Source organism: Somniosus microcephalus, chromosome 1, assembly GCF_052327205.1.
Source record: "Somniosus microcephalus isolate GS21.2 chromosome 1, FLI_Smic_1.0, whole genome shotgun sequence".
NCBI lineage: Eukaryota > Metazoa > Chordata > Chondrichthyes > Squaliformes > Somniosidae > Somniosus > Somniosus microcephalus.
The window spans coordinates 155,572,887-155,592,230 of NC_140987.1; the positions used below are offsets into that span (position 1 = coordinate 155,572,887).

At 52.2% G+C, this 19,344-nt stretch overlaps 1 protein-coding gene across 1 annotated transcript in view; it reads right to left on the reverse strand.

Moving 5' to 3' along the window:
• Positions 1-681: 681 nt before the first annotated feature.
• prr16 (proline rich 16) overlaps positions 682-19,344 on the reverse strand; it is a 409,651-nt gene continuing 390,988 nt past the window's right edge. The window contains exon 3 of the mRNA XM_085986909.1: positions 682-3,746. The gene's annotated coding sequence lies outside the window, so the exon portion shown is untranslated. The remainder of the gene's footprint in view (positions 3,747-19,344) is intronic.

A 19,344-nucleotide genomic window follows, 5' to 3' on the forward strand; every position in this document is an offset into this window, starting at 1 on the left:
ATCAGAGCCATTACACTGACGGGAGACCAACTCCCCCATATTACATAATAAAATAGATACAAAAGCCATCTACTTTTGATGGTATAACACCATCTATGGATGTCAATTTTGGCGCAGTGATAATGTCATGGAGACTTTTATCAGCTATGGAATATGCACAGTAGGGTATAGTTAGTCTGTTCATGTGCAATGTAATTTTGTGCAACAGATGGGCACATTCAATTCTGAGCGATGAAATCAAATTAAGATATTTGCAAAAAAAATTGAAACAGCTCTATTTTGGGGGACATTTCCTCCGTGCACTTTGTATAACAAAAGGAGCCTGGAATTTGCAGTCAGCGGCAAAGCAAAGACGTTCACCTCTGGCCCCGAAGTACGCTTCGCACAAGGATCTCGCAATCCCTGTGTCGAGAACTTTGGATTTTCCGACATTAAATTCAAATCAACAAAGTATAGTTGGGATCCCATAGTGCGAGCTGCTGTGACATCAACAGGCTGTCTAAGCAGCCAATCAAAATGCAGAATTCTCACAGACAACAAACCAGGAAGTGAGTAAGCTCTTAAAATGCTAACCTTTTAAAAATGTTAGAGAGGGCAAAACAAAGATGGGGCGCTCACATGGGGAAAAGGCAAACCTGAAATAAAGATGAACAAACTTTTTTTTTAAATATATTTTTTTGTTTCCTAAAAATTTAAATTTTTATTAAAATTGCCAAATTTCACACTGCACAAAATCAAAATGAGTTTTCCAAGCCTTTAACATTTGTTTAGCAATAACAATGCTGTTAAAACTCCAGTTACACCTAATCTCTTTTGGTCTAACTTTTAGTGGAGAATTTAAGTGTAATTACTGTGGAAGAGCCAAAGTTTTCGTCAGTTTCACTGATTTGGGTGATTACAGATTGCCGGCTCTGTGGAGGGAGGGCTGGGGGAAGGAGACCCAGCAGTGCCTGTGTCGGAGCTGTGAACGACAGACCGTAACTTCAGGATTTCAGGTGCATGTGCCAAATTCCGACGTAGTGGTCAGTTTCAAAGGCGGAATAACAGCGAACGCTACCAGTTCACCGTCATCCCGACCGCAAATTCCAGGTCCTTAAATGTATTCTTTATAAACGGGTTTATTATTTTGTTACACACATCATGCACTGTAGAAATCTTCCCCATGGGTGTACAGACTTTGGCCTAGAAATTGGTTATGGCCTGTTTCGGGCACTTAACCAGTGGTGTGCAGACAGCACATTCCCCAACCGGGAGGCCAGAAGTCAGTCTAAAAATGGATCTTGGGCTCATTTGCATGACTTGAGTGAGCTGCCTGCACCCATCGTGCCTCCACAGGCAGCTCGACCATTTTACATTGTTGAATAGCGGGCTGCTTACTTCGCCGGTAGCGGTCTTGAGATAAGTCCCGGAGGGAGTGGAGTGGTAATGGGGTGGGGATGGTCTGATTGCAAGTACTGTGGAATTGTGGGGAACACTTCTGTCATTTTGGTGGTGGTCGTTCCTTAGACTGCAATGACCGCGTAAGAATCCGGAACGGAGCAGGCTTAACTCCTTCCCAATCTGCGATGTCCAATTTTCCAGAGTGGGTCTACAACAGATGTTAGGCCTTTCATTTTCATATGTAAGGGACCTAATGCCTGTTTTAGGCAGCCACCAGGGATGCCTGTAAAATAGCCTGATGCAATATCGGGTAAAAGATGAAGGGGGAGAAATTGGGCCTCGTTTCCCCCTCTTACGCCAATAAAACAAGCACAACGAGGTCCAACTTCCCCTTCTTCATCGTTTAAGCCTGTCACGTGATCCGATATTTTAATGCAGTGATTTCAAGTTAACAAAGACAGAAGTATTTCATATCTTGAATCAAAGTGCAGGTAAATTTCATTAAAACCGTAAAGTATTTTAAATCTCTGAAAGGATCCAACTTACAAGCATTCACTTTAGACCAGTTTATTGCAACTTATGTCATGTTGGATTACTGGTTTGATTAACATTGAAAAATGTGTATGCAGCAACCTAGAGATGAACAGTATCTAGTAATTGTAATTCTGATCACCTATCTGAAGAGGAAGTATATATTTTTATTTTTTCTTGTTGCTTTTTATGACAAGCAGTTTTGATTTAGGAAAGAGTATGAAAAGTTTTCTTTCTGTTACTTGCTGTCTAACTAATATCATATACCAGGCCTTTAATAATAAAATAACTTTTTTAGATTTCAAAACTCTAATAATTACAAAATACATTGTTTGCATTTTTTAGGAATAGAAGAAATATATCTTGCAGCCTCCTATTTAAAATCTATACATTACTTTCTTAGGTTTTGTTTGTTTAAAGGTAAAACAGAAGTTATCTGCTTGCAAACAATAATATACAAACACTAGCGCTATGAATAACATTGAAGTCTTCATATGACAGCCAAACAAGGGTTAATAATGATGGCTATAAAAATACAAAACTTAAAAATGTAACTAAAGTGCTTTGCTTCTCAATAGCTGTGCATCCTTTGTAAATGCAAGTTCCACTGGTTTTATGAAGCCTGTGGACCCCATTTAAAATAACAAATGCATTCCAAATTACTGTGACAAATTAATGCATTGTTTTTAAAACCACTGTATAGTCAATGTCTGTCAAATCCTGCATGGATTGTTCTCCCTTGTCAACCAATGTTCCATGTACCATATCAAATCTATTTTTTTAAATGCAAGGGGAGATAACAACATTTGTTCAATTGTCCACTGTGCAGCTTTGAGGCTTCTTTTCATTTCATAAGGGTGGAGAAGAGATGAAGGACAATTAATTCTTTTTTATTTGGATGCCACCCACAGGAATTGAAGACAAGTGCAAATCATATTCTTTAGTTAGTAAAGCCCAGCAAGATTCCGCATGTTTGGTTGCAGATCTCATGAGGCCATCTGTGTCAGTAACTACACACATCATTACCCTGAATAAAAGTGACAGTGCAAATACTAGAAGAGCAATGAGATGCAGTTTCTGAACATCGGCAATAGCTTTGTGTCCTGAAATTTTCACCTGATATGATAACGGGAGTGGGGGTGGGGGAATGTCACAATTGCCATCAGCATTGATGCTTTTGTTTGCTATGACTTAAAGACATGTGGAGAGGACAGGAGATATCCTTCCCTGTGAACAGTAAACAGCTTCTGTCACTTCTCAATGGTTCTCAACACGTAGAATTCATTTCACTGTCATGTAAACATATCCTCTGTTCTGCGTGGGACAAGGAATATATCAGCTGTCCCTTGTAGGATTTCATTTAATTTGTCAATAGTTCTAGCAATTTCATTTTATTTCTTTATTTATGTAGCAAATGAGAAGGCTGGATTAGTTTTGTGACAAATTGTGAGATTAACGCTTTCGCAACTGATTATATAAGCACTGATCTTCTCAAGCATTAGCTTCACATAAATATTTCAGGAGTGAAGAAAAACAGGGATAAAAAGAATCAGAGAGATTTACTTCAGGCTTTCATTGTGATTTAGAAGCAAACTGAACTGTGGATTGGAGCAGTTGCTCAGGTTAAGCTTCTGGCTGTATAGAGAGCTGTTGGAGATGATCTGATCCAGATCGCACTGGCATTAATGATGCTGTGATTCCACAGGGTCAGCTGCTTTGCTTTGCTTGTTGTAGGTCAGGAGTTTGATTTGCTGAAGTCACAATGCAGCACTGACCAAGCCAGAAATAGCTGACGTATCTTCAAAGCGTTAATTTTTCCTTCCAGTTCTAAGGAGCTGTAGGGAGAAAAGAAAGACATTGAAATTGTACTAGATCCAAACTTTCAGTAGTGAATTAGTTATCACAATAAAGACAGTGACTTTATTATTCTATGATTCTATGACAAGATTTATTTTAACTGAACGAAAATATTTATGGATTCACTTTTGTGTATTACTTAGCCACCTACAACATTTATAAAGGGCCCTATTTTGACTTGGGTAGATAGAGAGAAACTTTTCCCCCTGGTGGGAGAGTCCAGGACAAGGGGACATAACCTTAAAATCAGAGCCAGGCTATTCAGGAGAGAAGTTAGGAAACACTTCTATATGCAAAGGGTGGTAGAAGTGTGGAAATCTCTCCCATAATAAACAGTAGATGCTAGCTCAATTAAGAATTTTAAATCTGAGATTGCCAGATTTTTGCTAGCCAAGGGTATTAAGGGATATTAAGCCAAGGCAGTTGGATGGAGTTAGAATACAGATCAGCCATGAACTCATTGAATGTCAGAACAGGCTCGAGAGGCTGAATGGACTTCTCCTGTTGCTATGTTCCTCGTAGGCATTCAGCACGCTTGCCTGAAATTGACAGGCATCTATTTAATATATGCAAATGAAGGTCCTGCACTTACTTAAAGACCCAAATGCCATTTTCAACAACTTTAGTATGCTATTTGTCAGTTCTCCAACAGATCCACAAATGTTGGGCAAGAACAGTCGGGAGGGCATAATTTCTGCATTATTTAAAGAGATAATTAGCTGCTCTCAGGTAACTTACTGGTTTGTTCATTTTGATTACTAGTGTGCTGCTTTTGCTATTATGGTGTGTTGGCTGCTGGAGCTGACAGTAAATTTTTCAAAAAGTTATCTGACTGAGTTTACAGTGGAATCGTGACATGGGGCTTCTGGTAAACCTTAGGTTGGTATTATAGGTTTGGTAATTGGGATACCATTGTGGCTGGAAGAGGAGAAGGAGGAGCTGCAGCAGGCAGCTGTGGAGACAAGAGGCAGTGGGATGGAAGCTCGCAGGAATCCTGACCCCACTAGAGTGTACTGGCCAAGTACTTCATACCTGCAGTTCAGTGAGGAGCAGTGTCTGAGGAGACTCTGGTTTACCAGGGAGGCCTTCAAAGAGCTAAATACCTGCTGCACCACCAACTGCAGCCCAACACCAGGTCACCCTCATCCTCGCCTGTGGCTCTGAAAGTAACTGTGGCCCTGAATTTTTATGCCTCGTGGCCAATCCAGGTTGCAACAAGTGACATTAGCAACAATAGTCAATCAGCTGCCCGTCCCTGCATGAAGCAGATGACAGATCCGTTCTTCGCCAGAGTCAACAATTTTCTCCTTCTCTGTAGCGGTTATAAAGCAGAAGGACAGGGCTCTCAACTGCACACACATAGCCTTGAGTAATCCAACCCTGGAGTATACATGAACAGGAAGGACTTTCATTCACTGAATGTGCTGCTGGTGTGTAATGAGATGCACTGCATCATGCAGGTTTGTGCCAGATATCCCGGCAGTGTCATGATGCCTTTATCCTGTGCGACCATTGGGTCAGTAGTTGGCTACTTGGAGACAAGAGATATCCACTGCAGTTGTGCCTCACGACAGCTGGCAGGAACCCACACACAGATGCCTTCAAGCCACCTGGGGATGATGACGTGGACGGAAGAGCATGTAGAACAGGAAGAAACAAAGGGTGATGAGGAAGAGCAAGACTGACCTATCCTACCAGCTGGCTTTCTGACACAAGGACGGGCATTAGTTGAGGAGTTGGTGGGGAAGCAGGCATGCTGTCATCCTGAAAAAGGACAACAAGCGCCTCTCCTTTGGTGCCACTGCCACTCATATGGGGCTGCATGTCATCGCTCATACTGATCTGTGGGAAAGCAGACTGCAGGAGGGCAGTGACAGCAATTTATCCACAGCAAGATCCCACAAACAGCAATGAGATTATGAACAGACAACCTTCCCAGCGATGCTGTTTTATAGGGATAAATATTAGCTTGGACACCGGGAAGAACTCCCCTTTTCTTCAAATAGTGCCATGAGATCTTTTATGTCCACCCGAGAGGGCAAATGGGACCTTGGATTAATGTCTCATCTGAAAGGTGGCATATCTGACCGTGCAATACTCACTCAGCATTGGCACTACACTGAAGAGTCAGCCTGGATTATGTGCTCAAGTCTCTGAAGTAGAACTTGAGCCCATTACCCATGCAGTAACACCCAAATGAGCATGAAGTGATTGGGGCATCTGCTATATAAATGCAAACTTCTTTCTTTTACTTGAAATTTGCCTACTTTATTTTTTAATTTGAAAATAGGTTTCAGCAAAATCACTTTTGTCGGGACAACATGCAAAATACCCGTCAGCCAGAAATCATAATATGAAATTACAGGACTTTGGAAAGTGGCAACAAAGTTATCTTCTACACGCCAGTGCTGATGACTACAACTTATCAATGAGGTGTGATGGAGTTGTATTATAATACAGTAAATCCTTAGAGCTTTATTGACTGTACAGTGCAGTAAATCTAGAACAATCAATATACTATTCTCAGAAATATCAAGCCAACAATGGGGTCGAATTTGGACCCTGCTGCACACGTTTCTCGGGCGCAGAACAGGGGGAAAAAGTACAATTTTCCCAGTCCTGCCTCCCGCGCTTCAAAGGCACCTGAAATCTGTCCAGGGTCGGACATTATTCAGGTGTCCCCGGGTGTCACCTAAAACTGGTCTATTGTTTCTTTCAGTACTTCTTCCGGAAATTCATCAGGGCTGAGTTTTTCTGGTTCCTTTTGTAGCCTGGCCAATGAAGTCTACTGCCAAAAAGGTATTTGTTTTTAAACTGACCTTTTATGTGGAGCCAAGAAGAGCAGGAGTGCTCCTCCCAGCTCCACAGCACTACTGCGGCCTGTTGGCCAGCGCTCAGCCCCCTCCTTGTTGGCCCAATGCTGATGAAGCCTGAGGCCAATTTCAGTCGAGCTTCAGGGTGTGCTCCCAGCGTGCTGACAGTTCTGCTACTGCAAAAAGGGTCGAAATCAATTTCTAGGCCATCAACTTTTATTCACAAAAAAATTATAGAAACCTTCCTCACTGAGTTAACTTTTCCAGATGGTTTAAAAATTGGAAAAATATGATCAGTATGTGATCCTGCCCTGCACACAGTAGCTGCAGACTTGGGGGTGGGGGGAGATTGCCTCTTCTGCTGTATGCAGCAAAATCCCGAATGTACGTAGAAAGAACACTTTTACAACTTTCTTTCAGATAGTGAACAGAGGATCTCTTCCTCTGTCATTAAAATGTCTGACTGTGCCAGCACAAATTAAATTATTTAAATTAGATATGGTTCATAATTAATTTTTTCAGCAGTTAAGCCCTAACACTCACCAAGAACTGAATTCAGTCACATGATTTTGCAGTGGAGTCGAGAGGTTTCAAGGTACTGTACAAAACATTTTAGCAATGAAAATGATTGCAGGCTGTTTGTGAATATCCCAGCAGTGTCATGAGCATTTTAATTACAGCAGCATGATCGTGATATGTAGCAGGAAGCCACTAAACCATGTAAACACAATTGGGGGTCATGTTGATTTTGTGCGATAGTGCAAAACGGTAGCCTGTTTTACATTTCTCCCGGGTTTTATTTCCAATGACTTCAATTATCTGCTAAGTGTGAAGTGGTTATATTATTAATGCAATTTAGTTTTGCCATATTAATATCTCAAATACAATTTTGAACAATATTGAGTAGCCAAAATGCTGTAATGTTTAAGAAATGGACTTTCAAACAGGAAGGTGTTTATGCTAAGGCCCAGTTTGAGGCAATTTGACTGATTTTGACTTTGGGTATTACTGTAAAACAGGCGATACTGGCTTCAATGGAAATGAAAAACAGAAAAGATGTATAATAGGCGGCTGATCTGATATCACCCGTTTTACACTATTGCCCAAAGTCCAAATTACCCCAAGTTCTTTCATTTTGACTCATTTAAATGCATTTGCCATTCCATTAGTGGATAGGCTAAGGATTTTAACATACACAAATGTAAGGCTATACACCCTGCATCATGTATTAAACAAATTGCAGCAGTGGATTGTATTGGCAAATTCAAGTGGAAGCTTGATAGTTTTTTGATAAAAGACACAAGAAATCTTAGTATGCTATTTTTGGACTTTGGAAGTGGCCAGATGGACCAGTCCTATGTGTTCTTATGTAACAGTCACTGGTCTGAAAGTTGTGACTAACATTTATCGTGTTGATGCTGGTGCTGGCTGAGAATGAGGTAGTTTGGGTTGGTTCCAGAGTTAAGGATTATTTTGACCTCCATTTCTCACTATAATTAGGGCTCAAATCTGTTTGTAAATCACAGTCTCTATAACTGGCATTTATAATTGGACCTCTCTCCAAACCTTGTTTATGCTGTGATACAGTACTGTAATCTGCATCTAGCATTCACATGCCCTTCTGCTAATATCAGTGAAGCTGTTTTGTTTTCATTAGTTGGCAGCTCCACTCACAGACATACTCACTTATTTAAAAAACGACATCTGCAGTCACAGGCCTTTGCTGTGTATATCTATATTAGTGGGAGCTCAGTGAGAGCTTTCTAAGGGCAGATCCTCACCCGTTTCATTTCTAAACATGTTCAGATGGAATATAGATTGATACAGCTGGAGAAAAATGGTTTACTGAGGCACAGAAAACTTTATTATCAATTACTACTCGTGCCACATGCTATGCTGGAAGCAATCGGGTTAACACCCATAATTAGATTGTGTTTCACTCTGTATACAACTGGGCACGCCAACACAAATCAAATAAATACTGCTGCTTCACGCAAGGTATTGGCAGGGATGCTCCATGTTACACAAACTGCACATGAACTTCCACTTTTAACCATGTAGTATTCTTTGAATCTGCTCTGAAAGGGAGAGAGAGAGAGAGAGAGAGAGAGGGGGAGAACTGTGCTGTCTTGAAGAAAAGTGGAGAGAGCTTCACAAACTACAGCCTGTCTAATTGTGTTTTTATATTGGTTTGCAAGTTGCCAAACAGAATATCAAGATAATCTCTGCAAAAAAAAAATCCTTCTCCCAATAGCCATTTCCTCTAAAGTGCATTGCTGTGGCAATGGAAGGAAAAGAAATTCAGGAATGGAATACCTTAGAGTTCTTTCATTTTGACTCATTTAAATGCATTTGCCATTCCATTAGTGGATAGGCTAAGGATTTTAACATACACAAATGTAAGGCTATACACCCTGCATCATGCAGTGTATACAAGATGAAAGGTTTAGATTTCTGCACTGTTCATTCCAACAGAGTTTCACCAGGGCCTTCCTTGGGGAGGTATCACTAAAAGTTCAGGGAAGGGTGGGCCACCCAGACTGAATTTTAAACAAAACAAACTAACAAAGTAATTAAAATATCAATGTTAAATTGTTGTGATAAAATCACAGGAAATCAAACTACATATTTTCCCACAGACCACAGAAGCTATCCAGTTAGCCAGCAGATACTGCAGGTTAGTGTTCTAGAACCACCTAGATGTAAACTACAGCTTGAAACATAGGCATGCAGGTAGAACAATCCTGCCTGGCGATCACATGCCTTATGGACCTGTGGATGGCAGAGTTTGCCAGGCCCAGGCTGCATGAGGGGGCCCAATTTTAACGTAGGCTCTTGGGATTGGGCTAAATGCAAACACATTGGGATTCTCCAAGTAGCTCCCTTAAAGGTGTGACACCATTTGAATTTCAGAGAGGAGTGGCCCACCCAAACTGGTTATTAAACAAAATAAGCTTTAAAAAAAGTAATTAAAATAACAAATTAAATTAAAACATAAACACCATATGGTAGCCACTGGTCATGAAAGGGATCCCAGTGACAGGTGACCAAATGCTTGGTCAAAGTAATAGGTTTTAAGCAGCGTCTTCAACGAGGAAAGAGAGATAAAGAGGTTTGGAGGGGGAATTCCAGCGCTTAGGTCCTAGACGGCTGAAGGCTGAAGCCCCAAATGTTGGTGGCTAACCTCACTGGGATACATACAAGTGCTACTAAAATCTTTTAGAGAGGTATTGTCCCACCCATACTGATTTTTAACAAAAGTAAGTAAAATAACAAAATTAAATTAAGGGAATTAAATTAAATGAAAGCAATACAAAAATTCAATGTGGTATCCACTGGTCGCACAAAGCATCCAGTAAACACGTAGACACCACAGGTCAGAAATTGATCCTCATTGCACCTGTTTTATGGGTGGAAAACAGGTGGAGAAAGTACCAATTTCTGGGAGCACCACCCCATCCCCCAAGGATGTCTAATGACATCTGACCACATATTGGGTCAGATGATTTTTCAGGAGGCCCTAATGGCCACCTGAAGCAGGCGTAAGGCTCCTTACATATGTAAATGAGGGACCTACCACCTGCTTTTGGACTCCTCTGTTAAATTGGCTGCCAGGATTGCTCCACTCAGGAATCTTCAGCAGCCATTGTGGCTAAGAAGCGTCCGCCAACAAAAATGTGAGTCTATTGTTTTTTTGAAGTTTACTGAGGGGCCTCCTTCCCATTGACCACCCCACTTACTTGAAGGCTGCTGTCGACGAAGCAAGCAGCCCAAAAATCATCCTCTTGGAATGGGCAAATTGCCTATCATGCCTCCAGAGGCAGCTCGCCCAAATTACTGAAATGAGGTCTGAGGCCTAATTTTGGGTGAGCCTTAGGTCTCCCGGTTGGGTCGCATGCCATCTGCGCACTGTTGGTTATGCATCCAAAAATGGGCCACAACTAGTTTCTACCCCTGCATGTTAACATTTGTCCGAAAGCAACTATGGTTTGAAAATTGGGCAAGCAGTCAGAGGAAACCTGCCTGCTGATCCTATGCTGCCTGCAAATGATAGACTTGGTCTGGCCCAGACAAGATGAGGGGGTCTTAGTTTGTGACAAGCTAGTATTAAACCGTGTCCTACAGGGTCACAATCAACTGCCTTCCCTTAAAGGGCTAGTAAAGGAAAAATGTGAATTTCATTATTGACCATTCACTGAAAGTATCCAGTAAATATGAAGCTGTTGTCAAAAAAAGTAATCATATCTTTGTGTCCATCTCATGGGGAATTGACTGTAAATTTTATGGAGTGACTGCTGCCAATGACTGGAAGCTGTGCAGAAGTGTACTGCGCACTCCAACAACTGGAAGCATGAGGTTTCTGCTTTCTTAAAAATGATCACGCTAACGAACTCGCTCCCTTCCCAGCTTCCCGACTTCACTACCAGCTCGCTCCCTTCCCGGCTTTTTCACCAGCTCACTCCCTTCCCGGCTTTTTCACCAGCTCGCTCCCTTCCTGGCTTTTTCACGAAGAGGCTGAGGGGAGACCTAATTGAGGTGTATAAAATTATGAGGGGCCTAGATAGAGTGGACAGGAAGGACCTATTTCCCTCAGCAGAGGGGTCAAAACCAGGGGGCACAGATTTAAAGTAATTGATAGGATGTTTACAGGAGATTTGTGGGGAAATTTCTTCACCGAGAGGGTGGTGGGGTCTGGAACTCACTGCCTGAAAGGGTGGTAGAGGCAGGAACCCTCACCACATTTAAAAAGTACTTGGGTGTGCACTCGGAATGCTGTAGCCTGCGGGGCTACGGACCAAGAGCTGGAAAGTGGGATTAGGCTGGATAGCTCTTTGTCGGCCGGCGCGGACACGATGGGCCGAAATGGCCTCCTTCCGTGCTGTAAATTTCTATGATTCTTCCCGGCTTTTTCACCAGCTCGCTCCCTTCCCGGCTTTTTCACCAGTTCACTCCCTTCCCGGCTTTTTCACCAGCTCGCTCCCTTCCCGGCTTTTTCACCAGCTCGCTCCCTTCCCGGCTTTTTCACCAGCTCGCTCCCTTCCCGGCTTTTTCACCAGCTCGCTCCCTTCCCGGCTTTTCCACCAGCTCACTCCCCGGCTTTTTCACCAGCTCGCTCCCTTCCCGGCTTTTCCACCAGCTCACTCCCTTCCCGGCTTTTCCACCAGCTCACTCCCTTCCCGGCTTTTCCACCAGCTCGCTCCCTTCCCGGCTTTTACATTTTTTTTTAACGAACCTGCTCCCATGACCAACTAGCAGTGCGCATACGCAGACCGCTTCCAGTTCGTTGGCAGCAATCGCATCCTAAATTTTAATAGTGGGGCCACTAATATTTGGAATTTTGGTGGAAGGCTACTTCTACGTGATATGTGCAACAAAATGATAAACCTTTTCTTTTTAAAAAGGTATATGATTTTGTTTGAGCTACTGAACTGAAGAAATCCCCTACTATGTGCAGTTTTGGGCACCCGACCTTTAGAAGGACATTGCTCAATTGAAGCACGTTCAACAACTTGCATTTATTAGCATCTTTCCTGTAGAAAAATGACTCACTGTGGAGAAAATGAGTGGGCATCGTGTCTTTGCAGGAGGGCTAGGAAACATGATTGAAATATTGGTCGAAGTGATGTGTTTTGCAAAGTCTTTTTACAGTGGAGAGGCAGGTAAAGATGTGAAGGGGCTTGGAGAGGGAGTTTTGGAGAGTAGGCTAGTGACAGTTGAGAGAAGAGTGAGAAAAATACATCTAGGAACTTGGCCTCTAAATTATGAAGAGAAACCAACTTTATAAAGTTTGTTTTTATCAGAGAGATATACACACAGCACAAGAGAGGAGGCACAACTGGATTTTAAACTGCTGAGAGTAATGCACTTTATACTAATACTAGCTGGAGTGCCCGGCGGTGCCGAGGCTTTTTCGAGGGCATGTTGTTGTTGGAAGAGAGAGAGCGAGCGACTGGGGGGGGGAGGGGGAAAGAGAGAGAGCGACTGGGGGGGGAAGAAGAGAGCGAGCGACTGGGGGGGGGGAAAGAGAGCGAGCGACTGGGGGGGGGAAGAAGAGAGCGAGCGACTGGGGGGGGAAGAAGAGAGCGAGCGACTGGGGGGGGGGGAAAGAAAGAGAGCGAGCAACTGGGGGGGGGAAGAGAGCGAGCGACTGTGGGGGGGGAAGAGAGCGAGCGACTGGGGGGGGGAAGAGAGCGAGCGACTGGGGGGGGGGAAGAGAGCGAGCGACTGGGGGGGGGAAGAGAGCGAGCGACTGGGGGGGAAGAGAGCGAGCGACTGGGGGGGAAGAGAGCGAGCGACTGGGGGGGAAGAGAGCGAGCGACTGGGGGGGAAGAGAGCGAGCGACTGGGGGGGAAGAGAGCGAGCGACTGGGGGGGAAGAGAGCGAGCGACTGGGGGGGAAGAGAGCGAGCGACTGGGGGGGAAGAGAGCGAGCGACTGGGGGGGAAGAGAGCGAGCGACTGGGGGGGAAGAGAGCGAGCGACTGGGGGGGAAGAGAGCGAGCGACTGGGGGGGAAGAGAGCGAGCGACTGGGGGGGAAGAGAGCGAGCGACTGGGGGGGAAGAGAGCGAGCGACTGGGGGGGAAGAGAGCGAGCGACTGGGGGGGAAGAGAGCGAGCGACTGGGGGGGAAGAGAGCGAGCGACTGGGGGGGAAGAGAGCGAGCGACTGGGGGGGGGAAGAGAGCGAGCGACTGGGGGGGGGGAAGAGAGCGAGCGACTGGGGGGGGAAGAGAGCGAGCGACTGGGGGGGGGAAGAGAGCGAGCGACTGGGGGGGAAGAGAGCGAGCGACTGGGGGGGGGAAGAGAGCGAGCGACTGGGGGGGGAAGAGAGCGAGCGACTGGGGGGGGAAGAGAGCGAGCGACTGGGGGGGGGGAAGAGAGCGAGCGACTGGGGGGGGAAGAGAGCGAGCGACTGGGGGGGGGAAGAGAGCGAGCGACTGGGGGGGAAGAGAGCGAGCGACTGGGGGGGGGAAGAGAGCGAGCGACTGGGGGGGGAAGAGAGCGAGCGACTGGGGGGGGAAGAGAGCGAGCGACTGGGGGGGGAAGAGAGCGAGCGACTGGGGGGGGAAGAGAGCGAGCGACTGGGGGGGGAAGAGAGCGAGCGACTGGGGGGGGAAGAGAGCGAGCGACTGGGGGGGGAAGAGAGCGAGCGACTGGGGGGGGAAGAGAGCGAGCGACTGGGGGGGGAAGAGAGCGAGCGACTGGGGGGGGAAGAGAGCGAGCGACTGGGGGGGGAAGAGAGCGAGCGACTGGGGGGGGAAGAGAGCGAGCGACTGGGGGGGAAGAGAGCGAGCGACTGGGGGGGAAGAGAGCGAGCGACTGGGGGGGAAGAGAGCGAGCGACTGGGGGGGAAGAGAGCGAGCGACTGGGGGGGAAGAGAGCGAGCGACTGGGGGGGGAAGAGAGCGAGCGACTGGGGGGGGAAGAGAGCGAGCGACTGGGGGGGGAAGAGAGCGAGCGACTGGGGGGGGAAGAGAGCGAGCGACTGGGGGGGGAAGAGAGCGAGCGACTGGGGGGGGAAGAGAGCGAGCGACTGGGGGGGGGAAGAGAGCGAGCGACTGGGGGGGGGGAAGAGAGCGAGCGACTGGGGGGGGAAGAGAGCGAGCGACTGGGGTGGAAGAGAGCGAGCGACTGGGGGGGGGAAGAGAGCGAGCGACGGGGGGGGAAAGAGAGAGAGCGACGGGGGGGAAAGAGAGAGAGCGACGGGGGGGGGAAGAGAGAGAGCGACGGGGGGGGGGAAGAGAGAGAGCGACGGGGGGGGGGAGAGAGAGAGCGACGGGGGGGAAGAGACAGAGCGACGGGGGGGGGGAAGAGACAGAGCGACGGGGGGGGGGAAGAGACAGAGCGACGGGGGGGGAAGAGACAGAGCGACGGGGGGGGGAAGAGAGAGAGCGACGGGGGGGGGGAAGAGAGAGAGCGACGGGGGGGAAGAGAGAGAGCGACGGGGGGAAGAGAGAGAGCGACGGGGGGGAAGAGAGAGAGCGACGGGGGGGGGAAGAGAGAGAGCGACGGGGGTGGGGGGGAAAGAGAGAGCGACGGGGGGTGGGGGGGAAGAGAGAGCGACGGGGGGGGTGGGGGGGAAGAGAGAGCGACGGGGGGGGAAGAGAGAGAGCGACGGGGGGGAAAGAGAGAGAGCGACGGGGGGGAACAGAGAGAGCGACGGGGGGGGGGAAGAGAGAGAGCGACGGGGGGGGGGGGAAGAGAGAGAGCGACGGGGGGGGGAAGAGAGAGAGCGACGGGGGTGGGGGGGAAAGAGAGAGCGCCGGGAGGGGGAAGAGAGAGAGCGACGGGGGGGGGGGGAAGAGAGAGAGCGACGGGGGGGGGGAAGAGAGAGAGCGACGGTGGTGGGGGAAGAGAGAGAGCGACGGGGGGGGGGGGAAGAGAGAGAGCGACGGGGGGGGGGGGGAAGAGAGAGAGCGACGGGGGGGGGGAAGAGAGAGAGCGACGGGGGGGGAAGAGAGAGAGCGACGGTGGTGGGGGAAGAGAGAGAGCGACGGGGGGGGGGGAAGAGAGAGAGCGACGGGGGGGGAAGAGAGAGAGCGACGGGGGGGGGAAGAGAGAGAGCGACGGGGGGGGGGAAGAGAGAGAGCGACGGGGGGGGGGAAGAGAGAGAGCGACGGGGGGGGGGAAGAGACAGAGCGACGGGGGGGGGGAAGAGAGAGAGCGACGGGGGGGAGAAGAGACAGAGCGACGGGGGGGGGAAGAGAGAGAGCGACGGGGGGGGGGGAAGAGAGAGAGCGACGGGGGGGAAGAGAGAGAGCGACGGGGGGGGAAGAGAGAGAGCGACGGGGGGGGAAGAGAGAGAGCGACGGGGTGGGGGGGAAAGAGAGCGACGGGGGGGTGGGGGGAAGAGAGAGCGACGGGGGGGGGGAAGAGAGAGAGCGACGGGGGGGGGGGAAGAGAGAGCGCGACGGGGGGGGGGAAGAGAGAGCGCGACGGGGGGGGGAAGAGAGAGAGCGACGGGGGGGGGGGGGGAAGAGAGAGAGCGACGGGGGGGGGGGAAGAGACAGAGCGACGGGGGGGGAAGAGAGAGAGCGACGGGGGGGAGAAGAGACAGAGCGACGGGGGGGGGAAGAGAGAGAGCGACGGGGGGGGCCAGAGAGAGAGCGACGGGGGGGAAGAGAGAGAGCGAAGCGACGGGGGGAAGAGAGAGAGCGACGGGGGGGGAAGAGAGAGAGCGACGGGGGGGGAAGAGAGAGAGCGACGGGGGGGGAAGAGAGAGAGCGACGGGGGTGGGGGGGAAAGAGAGCGACGGGGGGGTGGGGGGGAAGAGAGAGCGACGGGGGGGGGAAGAGAGAGAGCGACGGGGGGGGGAAGAGAGAGCGCGACGGGGGGGGGAAGAGAGAGAGCGACGGGGGGGGGGGGAAAGAGAGAGCGCGACGGGGGGGAAAGAGAGAGCGCGACGGGGGGGAAAGAGAGAGCGCGACGGGGGGGAAAGAGAGAGCGACGGGGGGGGGGGGGAAGAGAGAGAGCGACGGGGGGGGGGAAGAGAGAGAGCGACGGGGGGGGGGAAGAAGAGAGCGACGGGGGGGGGAAGAGAGAGAGCGACGGGGGGGGGAAGAGAGAGAGCGCGACGGGGGGGGAAAGAGAGAGCGCGACGGGGGGGGGAAAGAGAGAGCGGACGGGGGGGGGAAGAGAGAGCGCGACGGGGGGGAAGAGAGAGAGCGCGACGGGGGGGGAAAGAGAGAGCGGACGGGGGGGGAAGAGAGAGAGCGACGGGGGGGGAAAGAGAGAGCGCGACGGGGGGGGAAAGAGAGAGAGCGACGGGGGGGGGGGGAAGAGAGAGAGCGACGGGGGGGGAAGAGAGAGAGCGACGGGGGGGGAAGAGACAGAGCGACGGGGGGGGGAAGAGACAGAGCGACGGGGGGGAAGAGAGAGAGCGACGGGGGGGGGGAAGAGAGAGAGCGACGGGGGGGGAAGAGAGAGAGCGACGGGGGGGGGAAGAGAGAGAGCGACGGGGGGGAAGAGAGAGAGCGACGGGGGGGGAAGAGAGAGAGCGACGGGGAGTGGGGGGGAAAGAGAGAGCGACGGGAGGGAGCGTCGGGGGGGAAGAGAGAGCGAGCGGGGGGTGGGGGGGAAGAGAGAGAGCGACGGGGGGGGGGGGAAGAGAGAGAGCGACGGGGGGGGAAGAGAGAGAGCGACGGGGGGAAGAGAGAGAGCGACGGGGGGGGAAGAGAGAGAGCGACGGGGTGGGGGGGAAAGAGAGAGCGACGGGGGGGGGGAAGAGAGAGAGCGACGGGGGGGGGGAAGAGAGAGAGCGACGGGGGGGGGGGAAGAGAGAGAGCGACGGTGGGGGGGGAAGAGAGAGAGCGACGGGGGGGGGGAAGAGAGAGAGCGACGGGGGGGGGGAAGAGAGAGAGCGACGGGGGGGGAAGAGAGAGCGACGGGGGGGGGAAGAGAGAGAGCGACGGGGGGGGGGGGAAGAGAAGAGCGACGGGGGGGGAAGAGAGAGAGCGACGGGGGGGAGAAGAGACAGAGCGACGGGGGGGGGAGGAAGAGAGAGAGCGACGGGGGGGGGAAGAGAGAGAGCGACGGGGGGGGAAGAGAGAGAGCGACGGGGGGGGAAGAGAGAGAGCGACGGGGGGGGAAGAGAGAGAGCGACGGGGGTGGGGGGGAAAGAGAGAGCGACGGGGGGAGAGGGCGGGGAAGAGAGAGCGACGGGGGGGGGGGAAGAGAGAGAGCGACGGGGGGGGGAAGAGAGAGAGCGACGGGGGGAGCGGGGGGAAGAGAGAGAGCGACGGGGGGGGGGGGAAGAGAGAGAGCGACGGTGGGGGGGAAGAGAGAGAGCGACGGGGGGGGGAAGAGAGAGAGCGACGGGGGGGGGGGAAGAGAGAGAGCGACGGGGGGGGAAGAGACGAGAGAGCGACGGGGGGGGGGAAGAGAGAGAGCGACGGGGGGGGAAGAGAGAGAGCGACGGGGGGGGGGAAGAGAGAGAGCGACGGGGGGGGGAAGAGAGAGAGCGACGGGGGGGGGGGAAGAGAGAGAGCGACGGGGGGGGGGAGAGAGAGAGACGGGAGAGAGCGACGGGGGGGGAAGAGAGAGAGCGACGGGGGGGGAAGAGAGAGAGCGACGGGGGGGGGGAAGAGAGAGAGCGACGGGGGTGGGGGGGAAGAGAGAGAGCGACGGGGGGGGGAAGAGAGAGAGCGACGGGGGGGGAAGAGAGAGAGCGACGGGGGGGGAAGAGAGAGAGCGACGGGGGGAAGAGAGAGAGCGACGGGGGGGGAAGAGAGAGCGACGGAAGAGAGCGGTGGGGGGGAAGAGAGAGAGCGACGGGGGGGAGGGGGGAAGAGAGAGAGCGACGGGGGGGGGGAAGAGAGAGAGCGACGGGGGGGGGAAGAGAGAGAGCGACGGGGGGGGGGGAAGAGAGAGAGCGACGGGGGGGGAAGAGAGAGAGCGACGGGGGGGGAAGAGAGAGAGCGACGGGGGGGGAAGAGAGAGAGCGACGGGGGGGGGAAGAGAGAGAGCGACGGGGGGGGGGGAAGAGAGAGAGCGACGGGGGGGGGAAGAGAGAGAGCGACGGGGGGGGAAGAGAGAGAGCGACGGGGGGGGAAGAGAGAGAGCGACGGGGGGGAAGAGAGAGAGCGACGGGGGGGGAAGAGAGAGAGCGACGGGGGGGGAAGAGAGAGAGCGACGGGGGGGAAGAGAGAGCGACGGGGGGGAAGAGAGAGAGCGACGGGGGGGGAAGAGAGAGAGAGCGACGGGGGGGGAAGAGAGAGAGCGACGGGGGGGGAAGAGAGAGAGCGACGGGGGGGGAAGAGAGAGAGCGACGGGGGGGGGAAGAGAGAGAGCGACGGGGGGGAAGAGAGAGAGCGACGGGGGGGGGAAGAGAGAGAGGAGCGACGGGGGGGAAGAGAGAGAGCGACGGGGGGGGAAGAGAGAGCGAGCGACGGGGGGGGAAGAGAGAGAGCGACGGGGGGGGGGAAGAGAGAGAGCGAGCGGGGGGGGAAGAGAGAGAGCGACGGGGGGGGGAAGAGAGAGAGCGACGGGGGGGGAAGAGAGCGAGGACGGGGGGGGAAGAGAGAGAGCGACGGGGGGGGGGAAGAGAGAGAGCGACGGGGGGGGGAAGAGAGAGAGCGACGGGGGGGGGAAGAGAGAGAGCGACGGGGGGGAAGAGAGAGACGGACGGGGGGGGAAGAGAGAGAGCGACGGGGGGGGGAAGAGAGAGAGCGACGAGGGGGGGAAGAGAGAGAGCGACGGGGGGGGGAAGAGAGAGAGCGACGGGGGGGGAAGAGAGAGAGCGACGGGGGGGGGAAGAGAGAGAGCGACGGGAGGGGGGAAGAGAGAGAGCGACGGGGGGGAGGAAGAGACGAGAGAGCGAGGGGGGGGAAGAGAGAGAGCGACGGGGGGGGAAGAGAGCGAGGGGGGGGAGGAGGAACGAGAGAGAGCGACGGGGGGGGGAAGAGAGAGAGCGACGGGGGGGGGGAAGAGAGAGAGCGACGGGGGGGGGGAAGAGACGAGAGCGACGGGGGGGGGGAAGAGAGAGAGCGACGGGGGGGGAAGAGAGAGAGCGACGGGGGGGGGAAGAGAGAGAGCGACGGGGGGGGAAGAGAGAGAGCGACGGGGGGGGAGAAGAGAGAGAGCGACGGGGGGGGGAAGAGAGAGAGCGACGGGGGGGGAAGAGAGAGAGCGACGGGGGGGGGAAGAGAGAGAGCGACGGGGGGGGGAAGAGAGAGAGGCGACGGGGGGGGAAGAGAGAGAGCGACGGGGGGGGGAAGAGAGAGAGCGACGGGGGGGGAAGAGAGAGAGCGACGGGGGGGGGGGAAGAG